Below are 22,235 nucleotides of genomic sequence, written 5' to 3'. Positions count from 1 at the left end.
TTAAAATCAACTCACAGGAAGACAATGTTTAGTTTTGGGGAGTTTTTACATCTACTTTATATAAACTAACAAAGCTGTAAAGAGTGAATGGAAGTGGCATGAGGGCAAAGTAAGAGGTCATGTCAGGCAAAGCTGATTTTTTTTTCTCTTTTCTTTCTTTTTTAATTAAAACAAATGCATTTAACCGTTTAAACTCAAGTCTGTTGACAACATAAGTATATCAATCTCAGCTGAGTAGAGTGTTTAACTTAAAACAGAAAAATCTTGTTTTCTTTGATTTTTCCCTTAAGTTCAACTTGGGTCTCTGTCTGGTGCCTACGTACTAAGCACATGACTAAAAGTAAGGTATTTAAAATCTTGTAATACTACGTCTTGGCACTCCAAGATACAGAATAAATTCAGAAATATCACTGTTAGAACTACAAGTTGATATAGGCCCCACATAGAGTACTACACTGCTATATTCCAAAGAGGCAAAATCAGAGATGTAAACCAATGACATTAAAAGAATTATAATGTATTCAAGAACTTGTTTTATAATGATAATGAATGCCATGTGTCATAGTCCGTTTGTTGAAACTGAAGTAAGTATGATATGACACGGTCATTTTATAAGAAACCTGATCCACACTGCTACATAGAGTTGAAGTACATGATGCAAAATTTAAGATGGGAAAAATATGTGCATAAAGCAATATGCTTTTGCTGTGTTCAGTGGGAATATGATGGATTTATGTGGACCTGCAGCAGACACTCTTTGCTTCATTCCCCACTGGGACATGAATTTTATGGTACAGATGGAAGAAAGATCACAAATACACTTATCCCCAATTGTTAAAAGGTACAGAACAAGAAAAGAAGTGAGCTCAGCTTTCGTAGAAAATGAGAATGGCAGAAAAGAGAGGGACTGAAATCTCATCAGATGGGTATTTCTCTGTATTTAACAACCTAATCATCTATCAACTGTTGTTTACACATAGTACACAGATACATGGAAACACGAGTAACACATGAAAAATCCCAATGTTACATTACTTTATGAAACAGCAAAATCATGCATATGAAGGCTAGGGCTGGAAGGGGGTCTTTTGTATGAATTACAATGCAATTTTAATTAAATGATTTTTATTTTTTTTCCAGGGGACCTCTTTTTCATTCACAATACAGAGTGGATGATGCTTACTTAATGAGCAGCTGCTCAATACTTTTTGTTTCATTGTTCAGCATGTGTGGTCCCATTTGTTATTTACTAGACTGTAACAATCCAGATTCCTATTGAGAACTATTCATCTTTTCACAGACTTTTCTTTCCTGATTCCACTATCATGTTAGGAATACATCACAGAAACCTTCTCAACACCCTGTGATACCAGGGATTATGTCATTCCCATCAGAGATGGAGATTTGATATGTGAAGGGATTCAAGCCCAATATTTTTATCACATGGCCAGCTTCAGACAACTGTGAATTTTTATTTGTAGACTAAATTTAGCACTGTATGTTAGCCCTATCTATTCAAATATATCTCCCACCAACTTCTGCTGTAACTGAAATGGTCAGGAAAGTAGACTCCACGAAATCTCATTAGGCAACCAGAAAAGGAAGGACACTGAATTACTGACCTAAGTTTGGTTTAAGTGACTTGAAAAGCATCAAACAGCAACTTTTTGAATAAGATAGAATATGCCTTTTTCTGGGGAAGCATTCAGCTCCCATAAATGAGGTACTGAGCCTGCAGTGTGAGTTTGAAGCCCAGAAAGCCAATAGTGTGCTGGGCTGCATCAACAGAAGTGTGACCAGCAGGTCAGAGGAAGCGGTCCTGCCCCTCTATTCTGCTCTTGTGAGACTCCACTTGGAGTACTGTGTGCAGTCCTGGTGTCCCCAACGTAAGAAGGACAATGATAAGGGGGCCAGAGCACCTTCTGTATGAAGATAAGCTAAAAAAATTTGGGCTGTTCAGCCTGGAGAATAGAAGGCTGAGTGAATACCTCAGAGCAGCCTTCCAGTATCTGAAGGGGGACTCTTCATTAGGGACCATAGTGATAGGACAAGGGGTAATGGGTTAAAACTTAAACAGGGGAGATTCTGGTTAGATATAAGGAAGAAATTCTTTACTGTGAGGGCGGTGAGGCACTGGGAGAGGCTGCCTAAGGAAGTTGTGAATGCTCCATCCCTGGCAGTGTTCAAGGCCAGGTTGGATAGAGCTTTGGGCAACCTGGTTTAGTGTGAGGTGTCCCTGCCTGTGGCAGGGGGGTTGGAACTAGATGATCGTAAGGTCTTTTCCAACCCTAACCGTTCTATGATTCTATTAATAGGAGACAGCTTTTCTTGTTTAGCAATCCCTTGTTGCCTGCCCTCTGCCTAACGTCTTGAGGACTGTTGTTATGAACAGCTTCCGTTGTCTCTGTGGTGTATGCTCATTCTAATACCTGTGCTGTAGGAAAAATACCTAGCTATGTCATGTACAGTTAATGTAATGTATAATCACAGTGGTAGGGTATATTCAGATTGCACCAGCAATCTTAATTCAGATGTGTTGACATCTATCTCCATAATTTTATAACCCTCATGATATTCCTATACTTTTCATATATGGCTAAAAAGGCAGAAATCTTAAAGCAGGATCTTTCCGACTTCTCATCACATTTGCATCTGCACATTGCAATAAATCTGTGCTCCTTTAGGATTAACAGAGAGAAAAAAATCTTTTCCTTTTTGTGGTCTTTCTTTTAGTTCCCAGTTCAATCCTCCTTGCTGAGCTGTCAAGGGTGAGACAGAGTAAATGACAACCCATAGGGGAGCAGGGAACTGGGATTTATTGAAGAACCATCAAGATTAACGTTTTTACCCTGTTCGATTCTCTCACTTGCTCCCCACAGTGCTGCGCTCACTAGGTCTTCACTTCTTTGCTGGGAGGTCCCTGCTGGCCCTGGGAGGTTGAGCAGAAAGCTGTGCCAGTTCATACTGTGCAGCTCCTTACAGCTCCTGTCCCAGACACTACCTGCCAAGGTCCCTGGGCATTTCACAACAATGTTTCAGCTCTCAGATGTCCAGAATCCTCCCTGACTTGCAGGGTGTTTCCTCCAGTAGGAATCATCACTTTTTACTTTCCAGGCCCTCTTTTCTTTCTGAGACTTCTCAGGAACTGTCCTTTAGGGATCCAGTTCTTCTTTTGGGAACTCAGTTTTCCCACCTAAGTAATGAATTAACAGAAGTTCAGTTTCAGGCATTCGTTCTCTCTCCCTTCCCTTCCCCTCTTCCCCCTTCCTCCCCCGCCCCATACTCAGTCGTGTGCCAGCTGTTAGCATTCACAATTTAGGCTTTTTTTGCCTGCAATACTACCCTGTTCTGATTTTGTTCCATTTTCCAGTTTCTGGTACCATCAAGCTCCCTGTTTCAGTCTAGCTTTTGTTTTGTTTCAGGCCTCTTGCTCAAAAAAAAAATTTTTACTTTCTGTTTTTCATTTACCAAAGCCAGAGGCAGACTACTGGAGAAAAAAAGATCTCAGTCTGGAAAACCTGGGATCAGCCACCCTGGGGAAGGTCTGTCCTGAAATCAATTATTCTGAGTACATGGCATATTTGAAACCAGTTCATCCTGGAAACTGTGAGAAACTTGTCCATATTCAGTGACGATGAAGTCAGAGACACAATTTTCATAAGACCTTGAATTTTCTGCCTTGCACTAAGGAAGCACAATTTTCCACATGATTTTAATTTGACTTCATAAGGATTAATTTCAGCAAGTGTTGTCAAGTCACATTCCCAACATAAACCACATTTCTTTCTTTTTTTGGGGCCTTTATTCTACCTTTTTGCAGAAAAGGCCATTCATTAGTTTGGAGTTTGTTGGATTATTTTTGTTTCCTCACTGGCCACATTAAATGTTTTTCTTCAGCTTCATTTCCTTAAACATTTGAGTCAAATTGTCTTCTGATGATAATGATAATGGTAATTGACATTCCCATTGGTATATGTCTTCAGTACCAATTTAAATTTCAAGATGTCAAGCACAAGTTTTCATGCTGAAAAAGCATGCAGGAGGCTAGCAGATGTTCCCCTTATTATTTTAAAGCACAGGGTAGAGATTGCATGTGCTGTGCTAGGGTTTGAAAATTTTGTCTAAAGAGGCTGAACTCAGTCACAGATTTTTAGTGGTTTTCTAGGGGAACACTTAGACAAGTCATTGTTTCAGTTCAGTTTGTCATTCAACCATAGTGTTAGATGTTTCTATTTTAGTTCTAAATTACACCATGATACCATTTTTGGAATGAGAGCTGCTCAGCATGCATTTATTGAGTTTATATAAAATTATCAGAATAAATTATCTACTGCATTCTCTAGTTATGCTAAAAAGTATGTTTGAACGTCCAGCCATTATCTGGTTCCTATATGCCATACTGCAAGTAAAGGTATTAATCATTTTATGGAGCTGTAAGGGAAGTTTATACAACAGACCCTGATATATTCTGATTCAATTGCATGCTCAGAGGTTTTATAGGAATGGTTGAGGACTTGATTGCATGAAATGTATATAACTCAGTAAACATGTAAATTTATGTGTCATTGAGATCAGTACAGTGTCTCTATACCCACAAGTGTTTAACAATACATGGTTGGATCTGATTACAAGGAAGAGAAAGAACATATTAATCACTAGCATGGTGATACTGAATTCTTATATATGTTAACTCAAAAAAAAAATACTTAGCTTAAATGGCCAAACCAAATTTAAAGCAGAATCTCTACTAGCAATGAGATGAGTTGCTGAGGTTCCATTTCGTAGTAGAGGGCTATGTGCAGGTGCCAATTTACATTGGCAGTGTAAACTAGAGGTTATCCCACTCATACCTGCAGCATCTCCAGTAAAGGAACATATAAGGAGACTGAAACATAGAAATGCACCATAAAAATGTTAAAGACATTCCCATGTTAATAAAAAATTGCTCACTAGAAAAAAAGTATTAAGAAATTAGCTTTATAAATAAGACTAAGGACTATTCCAGCACTATTTTTTAACAGATTAAAGGATTACATGCGTGAAAGGGAAGCCACTCCTAGGCCAGTCTCCTTAATGTTCTTTTCAAGTGTAATACATACACTCCTTGTGTTCTGTCCTGTAACGCTGAGATGTGTAAAGAGAACAAAGAGTGTGCAAAAATAAAAATGGAATAAATTTAAATTAAATAATAAATTTTATTTTTTCAATGTGTGTGTGTTGTTCCTATATTTCTGTCTAGGAATTACAGCTACAAATGTCTAATTTGTAGAAAAATAATTATAAATATGCATTGTATAAATAATGACTACATCTTCATTAACATCATATACGGGAAAGCTTCTTACTGCAATTTTGCATGATATTTAAACTTGGAGCTTTGCAGTATATCTAAGCACACCAGTGGTGCTGTCACTGAAAAAGAACTAGATGTTCCCTCCCAGTAGAACTAAGGTTAAAGTTACCATCTAGAGTCCCTCATTTGCAGTTCTTTTTCCCAAGGGTAGATCCTTTTCTACAAAAGATTTGTTTGCTTGCTTGGCTTGAGGATTGTGTTGTCTTGTTCTATTTTCTTTTGTTTTTCGTGTTCTAAACCTGGTGGTTCACTGTCAGTGACTGAAATCCACAACCACAAATTAGGAGCCCTGGTTCCTTAAGCATGACATACATGGGAACCTAAGAAAGATTTTATTTTGAGGGAAAAAAACCACCTGGAGAGATAGGTGTGGCTTTTATCCAACAATCCACTGATTAAAATCCATATCACAGGTGAGAGTAAATATCACATGAAGTTGTGACAGTGCCTAATAATGAAAGATCAGCAAAGAATTTAGTAAGAGGTCAAGCATACAGTGACGTCCTAGAAGACTTCATGGTTCAGGAACTTTGTAAGACATATATCTGTGCAGTTAATAGTTCTTGACAGATTTTGTTTTTCTGACTATATACTGGGAAAAAAGCATTCTTGTTCAGGGAAGGATTTGAAAATGCATCGCGCAACTGTCTTAACAGGAAGGCTCAGGGTACTTACTTGCCATCAGAAGTTCTTAGCCTTTCTTTGAAGGACTGTTTATGTATTCTGCAGTGATTTTTCACCAGATGAAGTACAGCAATGGTCCGGGAAGAAGAGGTGGGAATTGGGGATTCTTTTCACTAAGGTGAAATTTTGGCTAGATAACCAGTCTCTCTTTGGTGCTCTGCATCTCCAGAAACTTTAATTATTCTCTTCATAGTAGTGAAACTTCATAGGAAGAACAAGAGATTCTTTCTCTACCTGCTGCAATATTATATTATGGTATAGCTAGGAGATGCGGGGTTTGAAGCTGTCAGGCTGTGTACTTTGAGCCCGTGACTTCAGCAGTGTGAAACAACATTTTGACAGTTGTGTGTCATATATATATATGTCATATATACATGTCACAAATATATATATATAAAACATGGTTACACTGCAGCCTCGGATCTCTACAAACTGGAATAACATCAAGCAACTCCCTTAAACCTTATAATTTCTTTTTCTTACCCTATTCCCAAGTCAGAAACCAGGCAGCTTCTCACTTTTTCATGGTAGGTCTCAGTTTCAGAGCCAAACATTTAACAGTATACAAGTTAGAACTGACAGTTCTGTCAGTTGCCGAAGTCAGAAACAAAGATAGAGCCAGTAACAACAAACTGAGTGGTTTTAGTTATTGCTTTTGAGTATTTTTAACTCATTATGAAGATTTATCAGAGTGGACAGCATGCAGTTAATGAAAAATAAATTCAGTGTTGCTAATATTTTAAATTCATTATTAGTAATATTCTAATACACTGTTGGCATTTTAATATTTGATGTCATACACTGAAATGAAGAGTGTTTGAAATGATGGTATAATTCTCTCACTTATGACAAAAAAGGGTATCTCTTCTGATATATTGTAGGTGGTGTTGCAAGCCCTTGAGCCTTTCATTGCCTTCAAACCCAGTTACAAAGAAAATAAAACTTTCTAGAAAATTGAAGCATTGGTAAAATGTTTATCTACTTTAAGCCTCAGGCTATTTGACAAAATCACAGATTTGCCAAGTGTCTACAGAGCTAAGAATGAATCTAGAGTGGTGTTGAAAATCCCTTTTTTTGCACTGCCGGCAAAAAAGAGCAGAAATCACAAATATGCGAATTTGCTATAAAGCAAAACAGCATGCTTTTTTCTTACCTTAACCTAGCTTTTTTCATAGATGAAACATACTTATTTTGTCAGCAGGAAACTGTTCATCTTTATGAATAATATTATAGGAAAAAAACATAGGTTATCACAGCTCATAAATATCAATTCAGTACATACATATGTGTAGGAACATATGTGCATGCACATGTAAAGAAATGCTCAGGTGACATATTGTAAGGGCAATTGCAACTTTAAAAATTCAGTTAATGTCAGTGCGATGGTGGCCAAAGACAGGAACAGCTTGTCCAGAGACACTGTGAAGTCTCCATCTTTGGAAATACTCAGATCTTGCCTGGGCAAGTTAATGATCAAACTGATCTAGTTGGGTTTGAGTGGGGAGTAGGAGTAGATTATCTCCAGCCTAAGCATTCTATAATTCTAATGTTCATTAAAATTATCACTGAAATGCTGCTAATATTCTCCAAGATAAATTAGAATATACATTTAAAAAAATCTTATTCTTACAAAAATGATAGAAACCTCCTCTAGAAGCATGTTTCATGTTTTCAGTCAAATGTCAAGCCATAATGCTACTGGGTGTAAGTGTAAATTGAATACCTTATACTCTCTTCTTTTCATGTTCTATTTTCTTTACTTCATGATAATTTTCTTTTCTTGAAAGGTGAGGCCAAACAGCCACATGGCTACAGTGCCTCTTCAGCAGTTAACCTCTTTAACCTCTTTGGTAAGACTTGCTGAAACAAAATTAGAAGATTTTCCGAGTGAGGTACTGGTAACTGATAATGCAGAAATGAACTACTATGTTTTGGGGTTTTTTTGTTTGTTTTGTTTTTTTGGGTTTTTTTGAGGGGCTTTTGGGGTTTTGTTTGTTTGTTTGTTTGTTTGTTTTTAGTGGTGGTGGTGGTGGTGGTGGGTTTTTTTCCCCCTCCTTAAGGAAACATTGATTTTTCAGCTGAAAACAATCCTTTTTTTTTTTTTCTTTAATACAAAATTCAACTTCTTTGGTAGTGAAACCCTCAGAGACTTAAAACTATTCTTCTCTTTCATGAAAAGTTTTGGTCAGTCTTAGATTAATGACACTGAGTGTTCTTTAAAGTATGCACTTACACTACATCAAAAGGAAGAAACCTATTGAAGGATCATTTTTTTTCATAAAATGATAATGTCACTAGTCTATTGCGCCAAAGCTCTATAAATGTCCTTTTCTCCTTTCTTTTCCAGTACTCTTTCTGTCAAGGGAGTATTTTTCGTTTGGCTGATAATGAACAGTAAAATCTTTCATGTCTTTTCTTCTAGCTGTTTCTTAGTTAGCAATGAAGTGCAGCTCCACAGGACTGTCTTCCAAGAGCTAACTAGCTGGCCTGTCTTTTAATACTCATTTCCCAAACTGAGACATTTTCACAATGATTTTTACACATTTCTGATATTGACTTTAAAGATTTCTTGCTGCCTTTATGGCTCATCTCTTGGGGCAGTATTAACTAAGTTTCTAATTTTGGAGGTGAAATGAATGAAGATGTGATATAAAAATAACCAAGATAAAAAGACTAATTTTGTAGCAGCCTTAATGCACGTTAGCCCCTTTGGTCACTGTAATAATATTTTTCTCGTGTTCATGGAGAATTGTGGATAGTCAATTAATGTAGTTTTTACTGTAATAGTTCTATGCAAATTAGTGTGTAGCAATGACCAAGTCAAATATATTTTTAAATTTTCAAAATCAAATAAAAACGTTCTGTGACAATAAATATAGAAATTAGATTCAAGATGAATCTTTGACTCTTGGCTCTTGGCCAGAGGCAGTGATTTGGGGGGCATAAATATTTTTTTAATCATGTCAGTGTATGTGGGCTATAGATACCCCAAATTCTAAATAGAAATATAGTTTATCTTAAAAGGAAAACCAGTGTTTGCTTGTTTGTATTTTTAATATTTTTTATTCTAACTTAAAACCATATTGTCAGATTATTCACTTCATGACATAGCTTTACTTAGGGACAAAAAAAAGACTAATTGTCAGGGAGCTGAGCTATAGATGAAGTGTCAGATGTAGAACTAAACAAAGCTGTAAGTCATCCTATTTTAAATATATCTAGAAACTGATTATTATTTTTAATGCCTGAATGTGGCAAACCGGAAATGAACAAGCTCAGCTCAGAATAATTCTGCATTAAAACTTATTAAAGTATACACTGTGTCTTATCATGACACAGGAACAGCAGTGAGTGTGGAATCATGCAAAAATAGTAGCTTTGTGGCTTTTTTCCTATTTGAGCTATATGAGCACTAAGCCCTGTTACCATCAGAAGGTCTTTCTGCGTACTTAATATTCAAACTGATTTGGCAGATAAATAGACTCCACTTCGCTCTTGAACAGTTGTCCAGGCTCTGCTATGACAGCAGCAAATTCCCCCTGTTAAAGACACTTGTAAGCATTTGTACTGACTGCAATGATTGTAGGATGGTATGTTGAAGTAAGCAGATATAAATACTAATAAAAATCAACAGTACAAGAAATGAGTGTTCCACTGAACATGGACTTAGTCAAAACATTTCAGCCTTCACATTGCAGACTCCCATATCAAAGATCTAGTCTGGTTTGTCTTAAATTGTTAACAGTGTAAGAGATATCAAAAATGGCCTACTAAAATAAATATTCACACCAAATTTTTTCAGGGATTAAGAAACCCCAAAACTTCTCTAAACACATTTTACTTAATCTGTCCTCAGACTGCTCTTAGGCAAAGCTAAGGGAAATCCCATTTGTAACAGAGTTACTGTTTTCTATCACAAACACAAAATGTTAATTTATACAGTGATTTTTCCACAAGGGACAAGTACATGAACCTTAAATATTTCATTTTGCTTTCTATAAAATTTGTGTTAAGGAAGTAAAAAAAACCTACAAATCAATGTCTTATTTGTCTTATTCTCAGTTTCTGAAAAGATCTTTGTTAATGCCTGGAAAGCAATTACGTGTGGAATACAATGGGTATCTTTGAATTCTTTGTTTTATTTTAAACAATTGTTGTATTTTTTGTAAGCTGGAGGAACTTCAGAAGTTTGGGAGATTTAGGTCAGGAATGTTTTTCCCTGATCTTAATCAGAATGTTTTGATCTGTAAAACTGGGTCGACCTATCACAAGAACTGCTTATGAGGGAATTTAAGATTCCTCTGTTTCTGTTTAGCTGGAAAAATTACAGTGAGAGGCTACAGAGAGCAAGTACAGCATTTCTATCTTGATGGAAGAGAGGAGATAGAGAACCGTCATGGCCAGAACTAGTGTTTAATTTCTTATTCTGTCTGCGTGTTTTTCCCGTTAAACTTATTTTCCTTTATAGTCCTATAATAAAGTCTTCAACTAAACCCAGACATTTTAAAGGATGATATGTTGTCATAGAGATCTTTATCGATCCCATATGATTGTAGAGAGGGTAAGGGCATAGGGAATACAATACTAAAGAACCACATCCAGGAAACCATGCTGCTGATTCTCATGATAGATAGTGTACTACAATACTAACTTTTAACAGAATTCTGGAAGAGAATCTCCTGCAAGAACAGAAGAGCTAGAAAGCCTTACCCTTATTTGGCTCTGGTATAACATTAATAATTTCTCCCATCTTGTGAACAAGGCTAAATATCCAGAAGATAACAAGCTTCTCAATGCAATGCATTATTTTCTTTGCTGTTCTTCTGGGGTAAAAAAATCTTAATTCTAGAAATAAATTTTAATTAGTTTATTTAGCACAGAAGCCTCTGATTGCAGGGTTAAAAATAAAGTGGATGTCAGTTGTGGAAAAACTTTACTTTTTGCCAATCACGTTGTCAATTTTGGGTATCAGAAGGTCACTGGTATGGCTGAAATGCTTTAAGTGAGGATTGCAGTGATTTTCCAGAAGTAATGAAAATAATATTATCTCTGTTATATTGCACTATTCACTCTAATAGCTTCCAGACAGTTTTACAGCTAAATGTACACAGAGCTACTGAAATGCAATTATCAATGTAGTAGAAAGCTCATCCAACCAATATGTAACTCAACAGTGAAAACTCAGAATGTTTCAGCCAAAGGAATTTACTGAATTCTGGAAAAAATTTTAAAGAAAAGTCACAGTGTCAAAACAGAGCAAACCAGACCCTGTTTTTAGAAACTGTCTGAAAGATCTGCTTGTAATAAGTGCATTCTGATCATGTTATCCATCTAAGGACCTGTCCTGAGTAATGTGCTTAACTCTTGTTATCTGGGACCTAAACAATGCCATGAGAACTCACAAGCTGCTGGGCAGAGCAGGGTATTATAAGCAGTGTTCAGAAGTGCAGACTTATGCATTCATGAAGGTAGTAGCTGCAATGATAATCAATTAACTTGCAGCATTCAACTCCTGGGTACTTTTCTCCCATTACAAAAACATTCTAATCTTTGTAAACAAAATTAAAGCAAAATTTGTTTTTAAATGAAAGTTCTTTGTGGGACATCTGAGAAAACCATGCAGCAAAACATGCAGCACATTCCTGAATGCTAAGTCTTTTTATCAATAATTGTGTTACCCTATTGGCAGCTAGATAATTCTATTAATACAATGAGACAGTGTAGCTTGTCCTCTAAAAGCCATCTTCAGTTTGGAATAGTTGTTAATATTTTCTTAAACAAATGCAAGCAAAGAAAGCTAATTTGACTATGCGATGTAATTGTAATTGTTCCAGACTCAGCCCAGCTTAATAACCTGTGTTCACTAGAAGCTGGTTTCACACAGGAAGGCTGGCTCTTTATGTTTCCAGAAATACTGGAGCTCAAACACAGATATCTGAGGAATGAAGGTAGAGTTCAAAAAACTGTCCTTCAAGTGGATTTGCCAGAAATCTTCTGAATGACCAGGTTGCCTCAGGGAAAACTTATTCACACAGTGGTGCAACAAAGGCTGGTGTCCTGGAGCCTGTTGTAGTGGTATTTGCACTAATTGAACAAATTGTGCTCTATTACCACAGATAACAGAGAGCTGATTATAATCTACTAGACACAATTTATAATATTTCTATCTCAAATCTTTAAGGCCCTTATGCTTTCAGACAACTAGAAAGTACATCTTAGAACGTTATTCACCACTTCCTCCTACAAGTTCAATTGTTCTGTGCTGGAAACAATGAAATGTTTCAGAAACAAACCGCAAATAGAAATGAATGAGCATTTCAGAATTAAAGCAGCTCGTATTCTGTTATCCTAAATTAGCACTTTAAAATGCTTGATTTTACCCTACTGACATTAATTAAGCTCACCATGTGCTCATATATGACAAATTGAGGGAATTCTTTTTTTTAAAGAACTCATCTAGCTTTAATTACAACATACTGTACATTACACAGAAAATAGTGCTCCAAACTACTGCTTTCAGTTCACATCTGATATATTCAAATTAATTAATGGCTATAATTTAAAATGATTAACAAAGAAACAAAGATAGTTATATTGAATAGTTTAAATTACTGTATGACCAGCTACTTGAGAATGAGATAATTATTGTTTCACAAAGCTCATGGGAGACAGAAAAAAATCATTGACTAAATTAATGGGGCATAAGCTAATTTTATATTTCCACACAGTCTGAATAATTCTTTTTCAAATCTGACAAAGTCTTGTGTGGCATATCAAGTTCTAATTTAACAAATTGTCTTAATTCATGTAGAGTATGTTTACTTTGCTTGCTTAGCAAAATGAAAAATTAGGTTCCTTTTTTTCCTTTTCATTTGTATGCCTTGTTCTCTTTAAATTAATTTCTTCCAAGAAAGAATTTAAACGTGGACTTTAATTACATTTATTTCAAAGCATTAATTTTGAAAAGCAGTACAGTAAGTCTACTTTCCTGAGTCAGGGCCCATTTCACTCTAGTTTTGCATTCACAGTCAGTGAGAAATTTTATTTATCTTAACAAAAGCCAATTTAAAGACTAGTTTGGTCTTCTAGAATACCTCAATTAGTAAAATGCAGTTAAGCTGGTGGTCGATACAGTTACTAAATTGAGGTCACAGAGACTAGCCTGGGATCTCTACCCAGCCCTGCATTTGCCATTTACATGTGAAGAAGTATTGTGGATTACCTACTTATTAGGTAGCTAATAACTGTGACCTCACTGTATTCTCCCTGTGAAAACCAAAAAAAAAAAAAACCCAAAGCAAACTAAAGATGTTTTCTGAAGTATATTTTGAAAATTTTGGGACAATTTGAAGAAAGTAGTTGTTTTTTGAGACTAGTTAATTCAATTGTATCCATTTACAGGTAAATATCTGATAAAAAAGAAAATACCTGAAAACCATAACAAAAAAAAACCCAACTACAAAAGAACAAACAAACAGAAAATAGGAACAAATTGAGGCACTTGACTTAAGTTGTCTGGGATTTCCCTTCAGAGACCAAATGCTTGATATCAAGGTTTCAGGGAATTAACTTAAATATGTCAAGCAAGCAATCTGGCTCTTGCTCAAAGTCAATATACAGAGAAATCACTATATAAAGTCAATAAACACAGTCTCCTATTTGATGACAAAGAATAGAGAAGAACTCGGATAAATATCAAACCAGAAGAGGAGATGAAAAGGTAAAGGGAGATACATAAAAGTGTAAACAAAAAGATTTATCAAAGAACATCTCCTGAATTAGCTACTTTAGGGAGAGGCATGTTGATAAGAGCAGAAACCTCAAAATGTAGCATGCAGGTAAAGTAGATGTTTTATTAAAAAGATAGCAGTAATAAAAGAATGACTTTTAAGCTAGGGAAAGTCAAATAGGCCTTATCATGCCACTAATTAAATGCAGTAAACTTGGCATGCAAATAAGAAGCCTTACTCTTTTTTTACTTACCTCAAAACACTTCAATAATTCAGATATTCCATGCTCTGAAATTATTAAAAAAAAAAAAACAAACCCCCCCCAAAAAAAAACCAACCCAAACCTCTAGAAATTACAGACTATTCACAGGCTGGTTTTTAGATAAAGAAATAATAACAGATAAAAAATATAAACACTAATAGCAAGTCTGAAACAAAGGTAAATGTCCAGAGCCTGTGAATATCTCCCATGAATTTTATTGGATGTTTAAGAAGGTCCCTTTGGGTGGACCTTCAATTCTGTTATACTCTCTTCTTTCTGTAAAGACCTGATCTTATGATGATTTTACAGGCCTAATCACCTGTGAATCCGAAGAAAAAAGTAGAAAAACACTAACAGCGTTAGTGATTAAATTCCATATTCTTCTTTCACGTAAACACAGTTCAAAGTAGATTCATAAAGGACAAAGCACAGCAGAAAATAACCTCAGTGGTGATGATGCAATGTTATTGTATCTAATGTGACAGCTGCTTAAAATAAGTTCATAAAGCAATCCATGATTTCAGGAAACTATCTGCCTATAAAGTAAATAATGCCTAGTATAAAGTGTCAGCTATATCTGCCTAACTCAAAGTCTATAACTTGGATTCTATTTTCTATTCAGGGATTAAAATTTCATGAAATCATGAAGATTTCAGTAAAAATTAAATACCATAACACTGATCTATCAAACAAACAAAGAATATTTGAATTGCTGAAGAGAAACATTGATCCTTAGTGTGTGTTTGTGTTTGTGGGCAAACCAATCATAGTCACGTGAAGTTTTGATCAAGTTATCCTTCTTATTTCAGTTTTACCTAACAATCCACTCATATAAAGCCTTAATAGATCCAGAGAAATATGTGTAGAACCCAAAAAGGTCAGAAAGAGCAAAGTTTATATGAGAAACAAGGCAATTATTTGTCCTAAATATTACATACATACTTCCCATGTTACCAAGGGAGGAAGTTCAATGTGTAATAGAAATCTACATTTGAAGAAGAGAAACCTATATTTGCAAAAATGAAAATCACCCAGCCTTTGTTACCAAGAAATAGTGCAATAGACAGAAGTTGCCTCAGAGATTTTCTTTTCACTTTTAGATTTGTCCCACTTTTAGGAACAAAACAAATTAATGAATGGTTAGACATCATTGTAATCTATTTTTCTCTCCCTTCTTTAACACAGACTAAACAGACCTTTCTGAACTAATTTTAGTTTGAACTAGATTATATATTGAACAAGTAAACCACATAGACCTTAAAACCATCAGTGAATCCATTAGAAGTCTGGATAAATTACTCATATGTCTAATTGTCCTGTTAAATATGTACACTTCACTCTTATCCTGAACTTTCCTATCATTCTCCTCTTGCCACTGGACATTAAACTTCAACAGCATTGCACACTGTGCAAATACAGAAGAAACACAGTTTCACCTGAGAGTCTTCAGCTTGTATATCCGAATACCACATCTGACATTTTAATCTTTACCACTTTACTCCTTATGCTAGCCATTCACATGGTTTTAGTACATTTGTAGAACATTTCCTCTTATGGAAACACATTAAATAAGTGATAGTTCAGCAGTTCCTGTGTTTCTGTCATCTTCCACTGCACTGAGGAAGCAGTGTCCTGTTGGCAATGTCACACTTTGTTTAACCTGGATGAGTACCTAAATGCATATTTTCTACTTTCTGTGGCAGTGAACAATGTCAGAAGATCAAACATTTTGCCTGAACCCATGAACAGGAGACATCTGTTCTAATGCTTACGAATGCACTGCTATTTGCAGAATTCAGCTGCTGCTTCTGAGAATTAGTGTATCCACAGCAATGTATAGGAGGACTGTGTTAGCACTTCAGCATATTTGGCATAAGAATCTATTTTCTTTTTGCATAGACCTTTACTTCAGAGTCTGTTTTTCAGAAAGAAAGATATTTTAAAATCCTATGAGGCTCATGACATCAGGAAATTGAAGAATTCTTTCAGAGACCCTCTCATTCTTCAGAGAAAAAAAATTATCTTTAGATTATTCCTTTTTTTTAGAGTGAGAGTCATGCTATACAAAGCTTTTTTAATAAAAGAAAATATTTAAGAAATTAAATTCCGTTTCAAAACTATTTAGTAAATTATTCCAATATAGACAATTATAATAAGGAAATCAGAGAAAATCAGAGAAATACTCTTTAAGTAGGACAATTTTTTTGCTTACCTTTTGAATCTCTGATAGAATTTTGTATTAAATGAAAAGAAGATACTTCAAGATCTCTTATTTTCTAGACATCCTCCTTTTATTTCCTTTTTAGGTGAGCAACAGTGGAGGATTCTCACAACTTTTCTTACAATGTGTCTGTACTTCTGATTTGTGGGAAATTCATATTAAATGGGTACACCTTCTTTTCAGATCATATATTTTTGCAAAACCAAAAGTATGTTAAAGAAAAAAAGGTTCTGATAGTAATTTAACAGGCTTTTCACTGTGGTCTCTCCCCAACCAAAAGATTTCTTCCCTGAAGAACAAGGTTTATGCTTCTTGTAAACATATACTAGACCTTCTCCATTCTGATCTTCCATCACAACCTTAGAAAGCCCCCGCCTTTGTTCTTTCTGATGAAGAAAATTTTAATGAACTATTAGCTGCAAGATTTTGATTCCACTGTAAATAATGAAAATTGTTATGGCTGAGACTGAATCTGACTTTGAAGAGTTTAGAGTGCCTGTACTCTGGGTGTTCATTTTTGCCTACTTTAGCTAGATAATAGTCATTGGCATGTTTTACAACTTTACATTCTAGTTATACCCAGAATGACCTGTCAATGCTGAGATTACCAACAGTATTCTACAATACAATCTCAACGTTTCTTCAGAATTTCCAAAAGTGTCCTGGTCAGCAAAATTAAGTATTATCTAGCAAACACATACATTTTTATTAGCTTGTAAGATTTGTGATGTGTGCATATGTCTCTCGCCATTTCCTTGAACATTAAATTCTTGTATTAGCCTGGTCTTCTATTCCTTTGATAAAAGAGTATTACTAGCATTAATCAAACATGAAAGTATTTCTTATTTTACTTACAGAGTTCTGCACACACTTCATTTCCTATATGGTGTCATTAATTTTTCTCCTTTTAAAAATGATTGTGTTATATATCTGTTTCAGTGTGGTCTTTTCTGGGCCTTTTCCTCTAGCTTGTTTCTGCCTTTCTTTGGTATGTCTATACAGTCCGTTCCTCTGGTGAATCAAAGAAGGTATATAGTCATTTATCACTTCCATTTTTCTGGGCACGCTTTAAATATGCTTATTAAGATCATAAATTTTATATTGTTATAATATAATTTTATTATAGTGCCATGTTTTTTGCTTTCTCTAATTTCTGGTGTACAATTATATAAAAATTAAACTGAAAGAGGGTGTATTTAGCTTAAATAAAAGGAAGAAATTTTTCACTATGAAGGTGGTGAGACAGTGGAACAAGTTGACCAGAGAAGATGTGGATGCCTCATCCCTGGAAGTGTTCAAGGGTAGGTTGGCCAATTCTGTAAAATTTGATTTGCCGTAAAGATTTTTTTACCATTCTCACACTTCATTTAAGCCACTTATGAAATCAATTAACTTTTCTCCAACCCCATTTCCCCAAAAATACATAGTTGTGTTTAATTCTTTTTCCTACTAAGTTATATAGTAAAATATGAATGACTTTCACTTTCTCCCACTTTCACAGCTGAAATGTGCACTTGGAAATCAGAAAAAAAAATTAAATGTTAGGTACCATAAATGAAATAAACAAATGAATAAATGGTACCTTCTTTTTAATAACTCCACATCACCTGTTTACTATTTCCTGTTGCCAATATGCTTTCTGAAAAGAGTGTAAAATTAACATTTACTTTTCACAGCTTCTTTTGCTATCAATACAGTGGGTTAAAGAGAAACTCGAACTTTTGCACAATTCATTTCTTTTGCCTGATTTTGGCCATTTTGACAATAGAAAGCTTAATATGCATTTGCAGAATCATTGAATATCCTGATTTAGTGGGATATGCAAGAGGAAACCCAAGAGGATCATCGAGTCCAACTCCTCTGTCTCCATGTAAAATAACCTCAACATTAAACCAGGTATCTAAGAACATTGTACAAACTCTTCTAGAACATTGACAGGCTTGGGGCCAAGACCACTTCCCTTGCTAGGTTGTTCCAGTGTTTGACCACCCTCTCAGTAAGTAAATTTTTCCTAATATCCAATTTGAACTTCCCCTGGTGCAGCTTTTTAAACTATTTCCTCATGTCTTATCAATGGGCACCAGAGCGAGGTCTCTGCTCCCCCTCATCATGAAGTTGCAGATCGCAATGAGATCACCCCTTAGCCTCTTCTCCAAGATGAGCAAACCTACTTTCCTCAGCTGCATCTCATAAGTTTTGCCCTTTAGTGGTTTTAACATCTTTGTTGCTTTCCCAGCATTTCTGTATCCTTATATATGTGTGTGTATACATATATGCTATATGAATAATGCATATTCATATATATGTTATATATAATTTTTATTTTTTTTTTTAATTAAAGACTATCATTATAGAAAATGTAAACATTGAGGATATGAAAAAGTGATTTTTGAGTCATGGTGTTCCCAGAAAGAAACCTCAGTCCATCCCCTCATTAGTTCTTTACATTTTTATAATTCTTGTATGTACAGCCAAAACTGCAATGAAAATCAGTGTCTATGAGTAAGCAGAAATAGAAGTTTTGACTTTTAATAATTAATGGAGTAAAATTTTAATTTGTGGCACTAACAGTTGTTCAACTAAACTGATTATGATTTTCCTTATAGATTAAAATTAAATGTACATGTCCTAATTTTAAATTTGCAAAGTTATAAGTCTTACAGTTAGACTTCTTCTTTTTACTCCACATATTTGAAGCAAAAATATTTTTGCTTAGTAACTAAATTAATAAGTTCAATAGTAAGTGAATTTAATTCCTATGCAGAAATTCTATGTGTCTGGTAATACCAAAATGCCAATAGATGAATTGATGTTGTCCATGTAAATGAAAGCAGAAAGGGTATATTATTACAAATTACCACTGCTAATATGCACTAACACTGTTTCTAATTTTTGTTTCTTGCATCCTGGTATTACTTTTGAGGAATCCTTGGGTAGCAGCTTTTTCTAGAATTAAAAGTTGCTGCAGAATCCATTGTACAGCTACACTAAAGAATCCTTAATGTCAATCATATCAGTAAAGCTTCTTCAAGACAACTTTTTCAAAAAAGTAGCTGAGTTTCAAAAGTTTTAGGCAGTCTTGCAAACAAAATGTTTATATTTTCAAAATCAAATGTTACAAACCATTAGTTTGTGATGTGATTTCTTGCCTTTTGGGTATTTTGAGAAAATTTGTTACTTGGTTGAAGTTATGAAAGAATTCTACTGTTCATACTCAATAACATTCTATCATCAAAAAGTCATAGGTGATTTCAATACAAAGAGTTAATGTCTGCGCGTAACTGCTATTTGGGCTTAAAAAGCCTCATGGTCTCAAGGGACGTTTTACTACACACTAAAAAAAATCTTGCAGCGGATACTGAAATAATAGACCTCAATGGCTTTCATTGATATGAACTACCAAGGAGTGTCCGTGTAGCTTTTCATCGTGAGACATTAAGATATTTATCATTAAAGATAAATAAAGATATTTATCATTATTATCCAGGCCAGCAATTCAGTCTTGCAATGTGTCTAGGTACAGTGTATACTTTGAATAGCGAAAGAACCGATGCAGTCCATTCAGTCAATTTTCACACATTTCTCTTCTTTGAGATTTAGGTAGAATATATTTATTCTCTATTTACTCACACAACACACACACACACACACAAAATTGTCATTCCAGATAACTTTAGCATCTGTGAGAAATGAATTGAAAAGAAATTACCTGTGAAGAGTTTACTCTAGAGGTTCTGGAATCTGCCACAAAAATAGAGCAGGAAAGAACAAAAAAAAAAAAAAAAAAATGGAAGGAGTGATATGAGCTCCTGAGAATAAACCTGCTTGTATTTTTTGTCGGCTCTCAAACATAATACCTGTTACAGTTACAGAGATTTTAACATCTCTGTTCTCATGCATCTCTAAAATCACAAAAGCTGAATCCTGGTCTAGGATATCTGATCAAAAACACTTTGTAGGAAATGGAATCCATACTTAGCTTTGATCTCGTTTCTGCTGTGATGCACCTTTGCATAGTGGATTATGAAATAAATTACAAAATCTTGAATTTACAAAATCTTTTAGGAACAAATAGATGTAAATAGCTAGTAAGTAGCCCACAAAAAATTGTAAAGCAAATCGTTTACAGAAGGAGAAGGAAACCCAAAATGTTACTAAAGTTTCTACAAATTAATGTATTTTTCTCTTACATTAGTCTATAAATTAATTTCAAAATTACTTTTTTTTTAATAATTTGGGATTTAAGAGTTATCTCCATCTTGCCTTCATCTTCAGATTATAGAATTAATACACATTATTCAACACATTAGTCTGTATTCTGAGAAATACCAATAAACAAGGAAAAGGCATGAAAGCATAAGCATTTACCAAAAATCTCATGTGCTTACCACAACTATTTGTATTCTAAGCAGCTGAAAATTACAGTGTCCCAAAGGTTCTTGATTACTGTCTTTTAATCATTGATTTCAAAGGTCTTTGAATTAGATGTGAAATGTCATTGCATGGAAGTGTATTAAATTCTATCATCTTTTAAGTTATTAATTGAATAAATACACTTAAGAATCAATTCCAGGGGGTGGAGGAAATCTAGTATACCTAACACTGTCCATGGATGCACGTTGTTTTTCTAAATGCTATTTGATACTATGGCATGCTAGATGTTTGTAATGTATGAATGATACATTTTCAAAGGTTTTTCGAAACATAGTTTTCATTCTCTTGGAAAATCAAGCATTTAAAGAATGCTTTAATTTAAGACATTTCATACATCAGAAAAATATAAATGTTGAGAAATAGATATAAAGGTATGGTTTGTAGGGCTATCAGGCTCCTAGTTGTGCACAGGGAAATTAGAAGACCTAGAATAGGTAGTTTTCAGGATTTATAAGTTCAGTGACCCTAGCAAGTTGCCTAAACCTTCAGATCTTCCAAGGTGAAGTCCCTGGGGCATGCAGCAGAATGGGACTAGTCTTGGACACTTCAGTTCCTCAACAGCTACTCAGGGAAAAAGGAGGAAATAAGCAATAATCTGACAGAAACAGATATGTGCTGAGTTTGTGATATATGTGATATCTGGCTTTGACAACATGGGTGTGTTTGTTTCTCCTACCCCTTCTAAGGTGGAAAATTCCTCACCAGTGCATCAGGGTTCTTCTAATTAATTAGAAATTTCTTCTCAGAACAGCAACATGGTTTAGTCCCAAATCTCTTGGGGTGGCACAAACAAGCACATACATAGATAGTTTCCAATTTACTACTGAATTGGTGTCTAATGAAAGCTTCTCTGACTTCAGGTAAAAGCAAGCACCTCACCCCACCCCTCAAAAAAAAAAAAAAACCCGAACCAACAAACCATTATATACCATTACAACATCACAATCCTGGTTTATTTTCCTGGAGGCTACCGATGCAAAATTATACATTTTGTGATTTCCTAATAAAGAGTTTTGGCTTTTAATTTAACATTGATTTCTTCATATTCTAGCACTAAACAAAATTACTTCCTGAAGTTCATGCAAAGAATGAATTAACTCACCTACCATTAGCTCTTAAAAGCAACATTCATTATGCAGAACTGGAAAAGAAACATTATGAATTATCTGTCATTTGTATATTTTACTTGAAATTCTGAAGAAGACAAACCCTAAAAAGTACAGTACCACAAAAAAGAGGAAAAACAGAGCCCTACCTCTTTAATGTGGTCTTTGACTGGGTAGGATGCCTACGCTCAGTTCTCTCTTTAAATTAGCATATAAACTTTCTGCGGGCCCCACCATACTGTCAAGAAATCCTTCAACACCAGCTTAATTTTGTATAACAATGACTAAGCTAAGCCCACAATAGAATTAAGATTGTTTTTCATATAGCACATGTTAGAAGTTGGATCTGAAGCAGCTGTGCTTCCATGAACCCACCATTAATAGTGATTTCATATCCTATCATTCACATTTGCACTGGTTGCAGTGTAATTCACAGATGAGAGGC

The sequence above is a fragment of the Strigops habroptila genome, chromosome 3 (genome assembly GCF_004027225.2).
Source record: "Strigops habroptila isolate Jane chromosome 3, bStrHab1.2.pri, whole genome shotgun sequence".
Lineage (NCBI taxonomy): Eukaryota > Metazoa > Chordata > Aves > Psittaciformes > Psittacidae > Strigops > Strigops habroptila.
The sequence above is the reverse complement of the archived record's forward strand: the minus strand, read 5'-3'. Positions refer to the sequence as shown.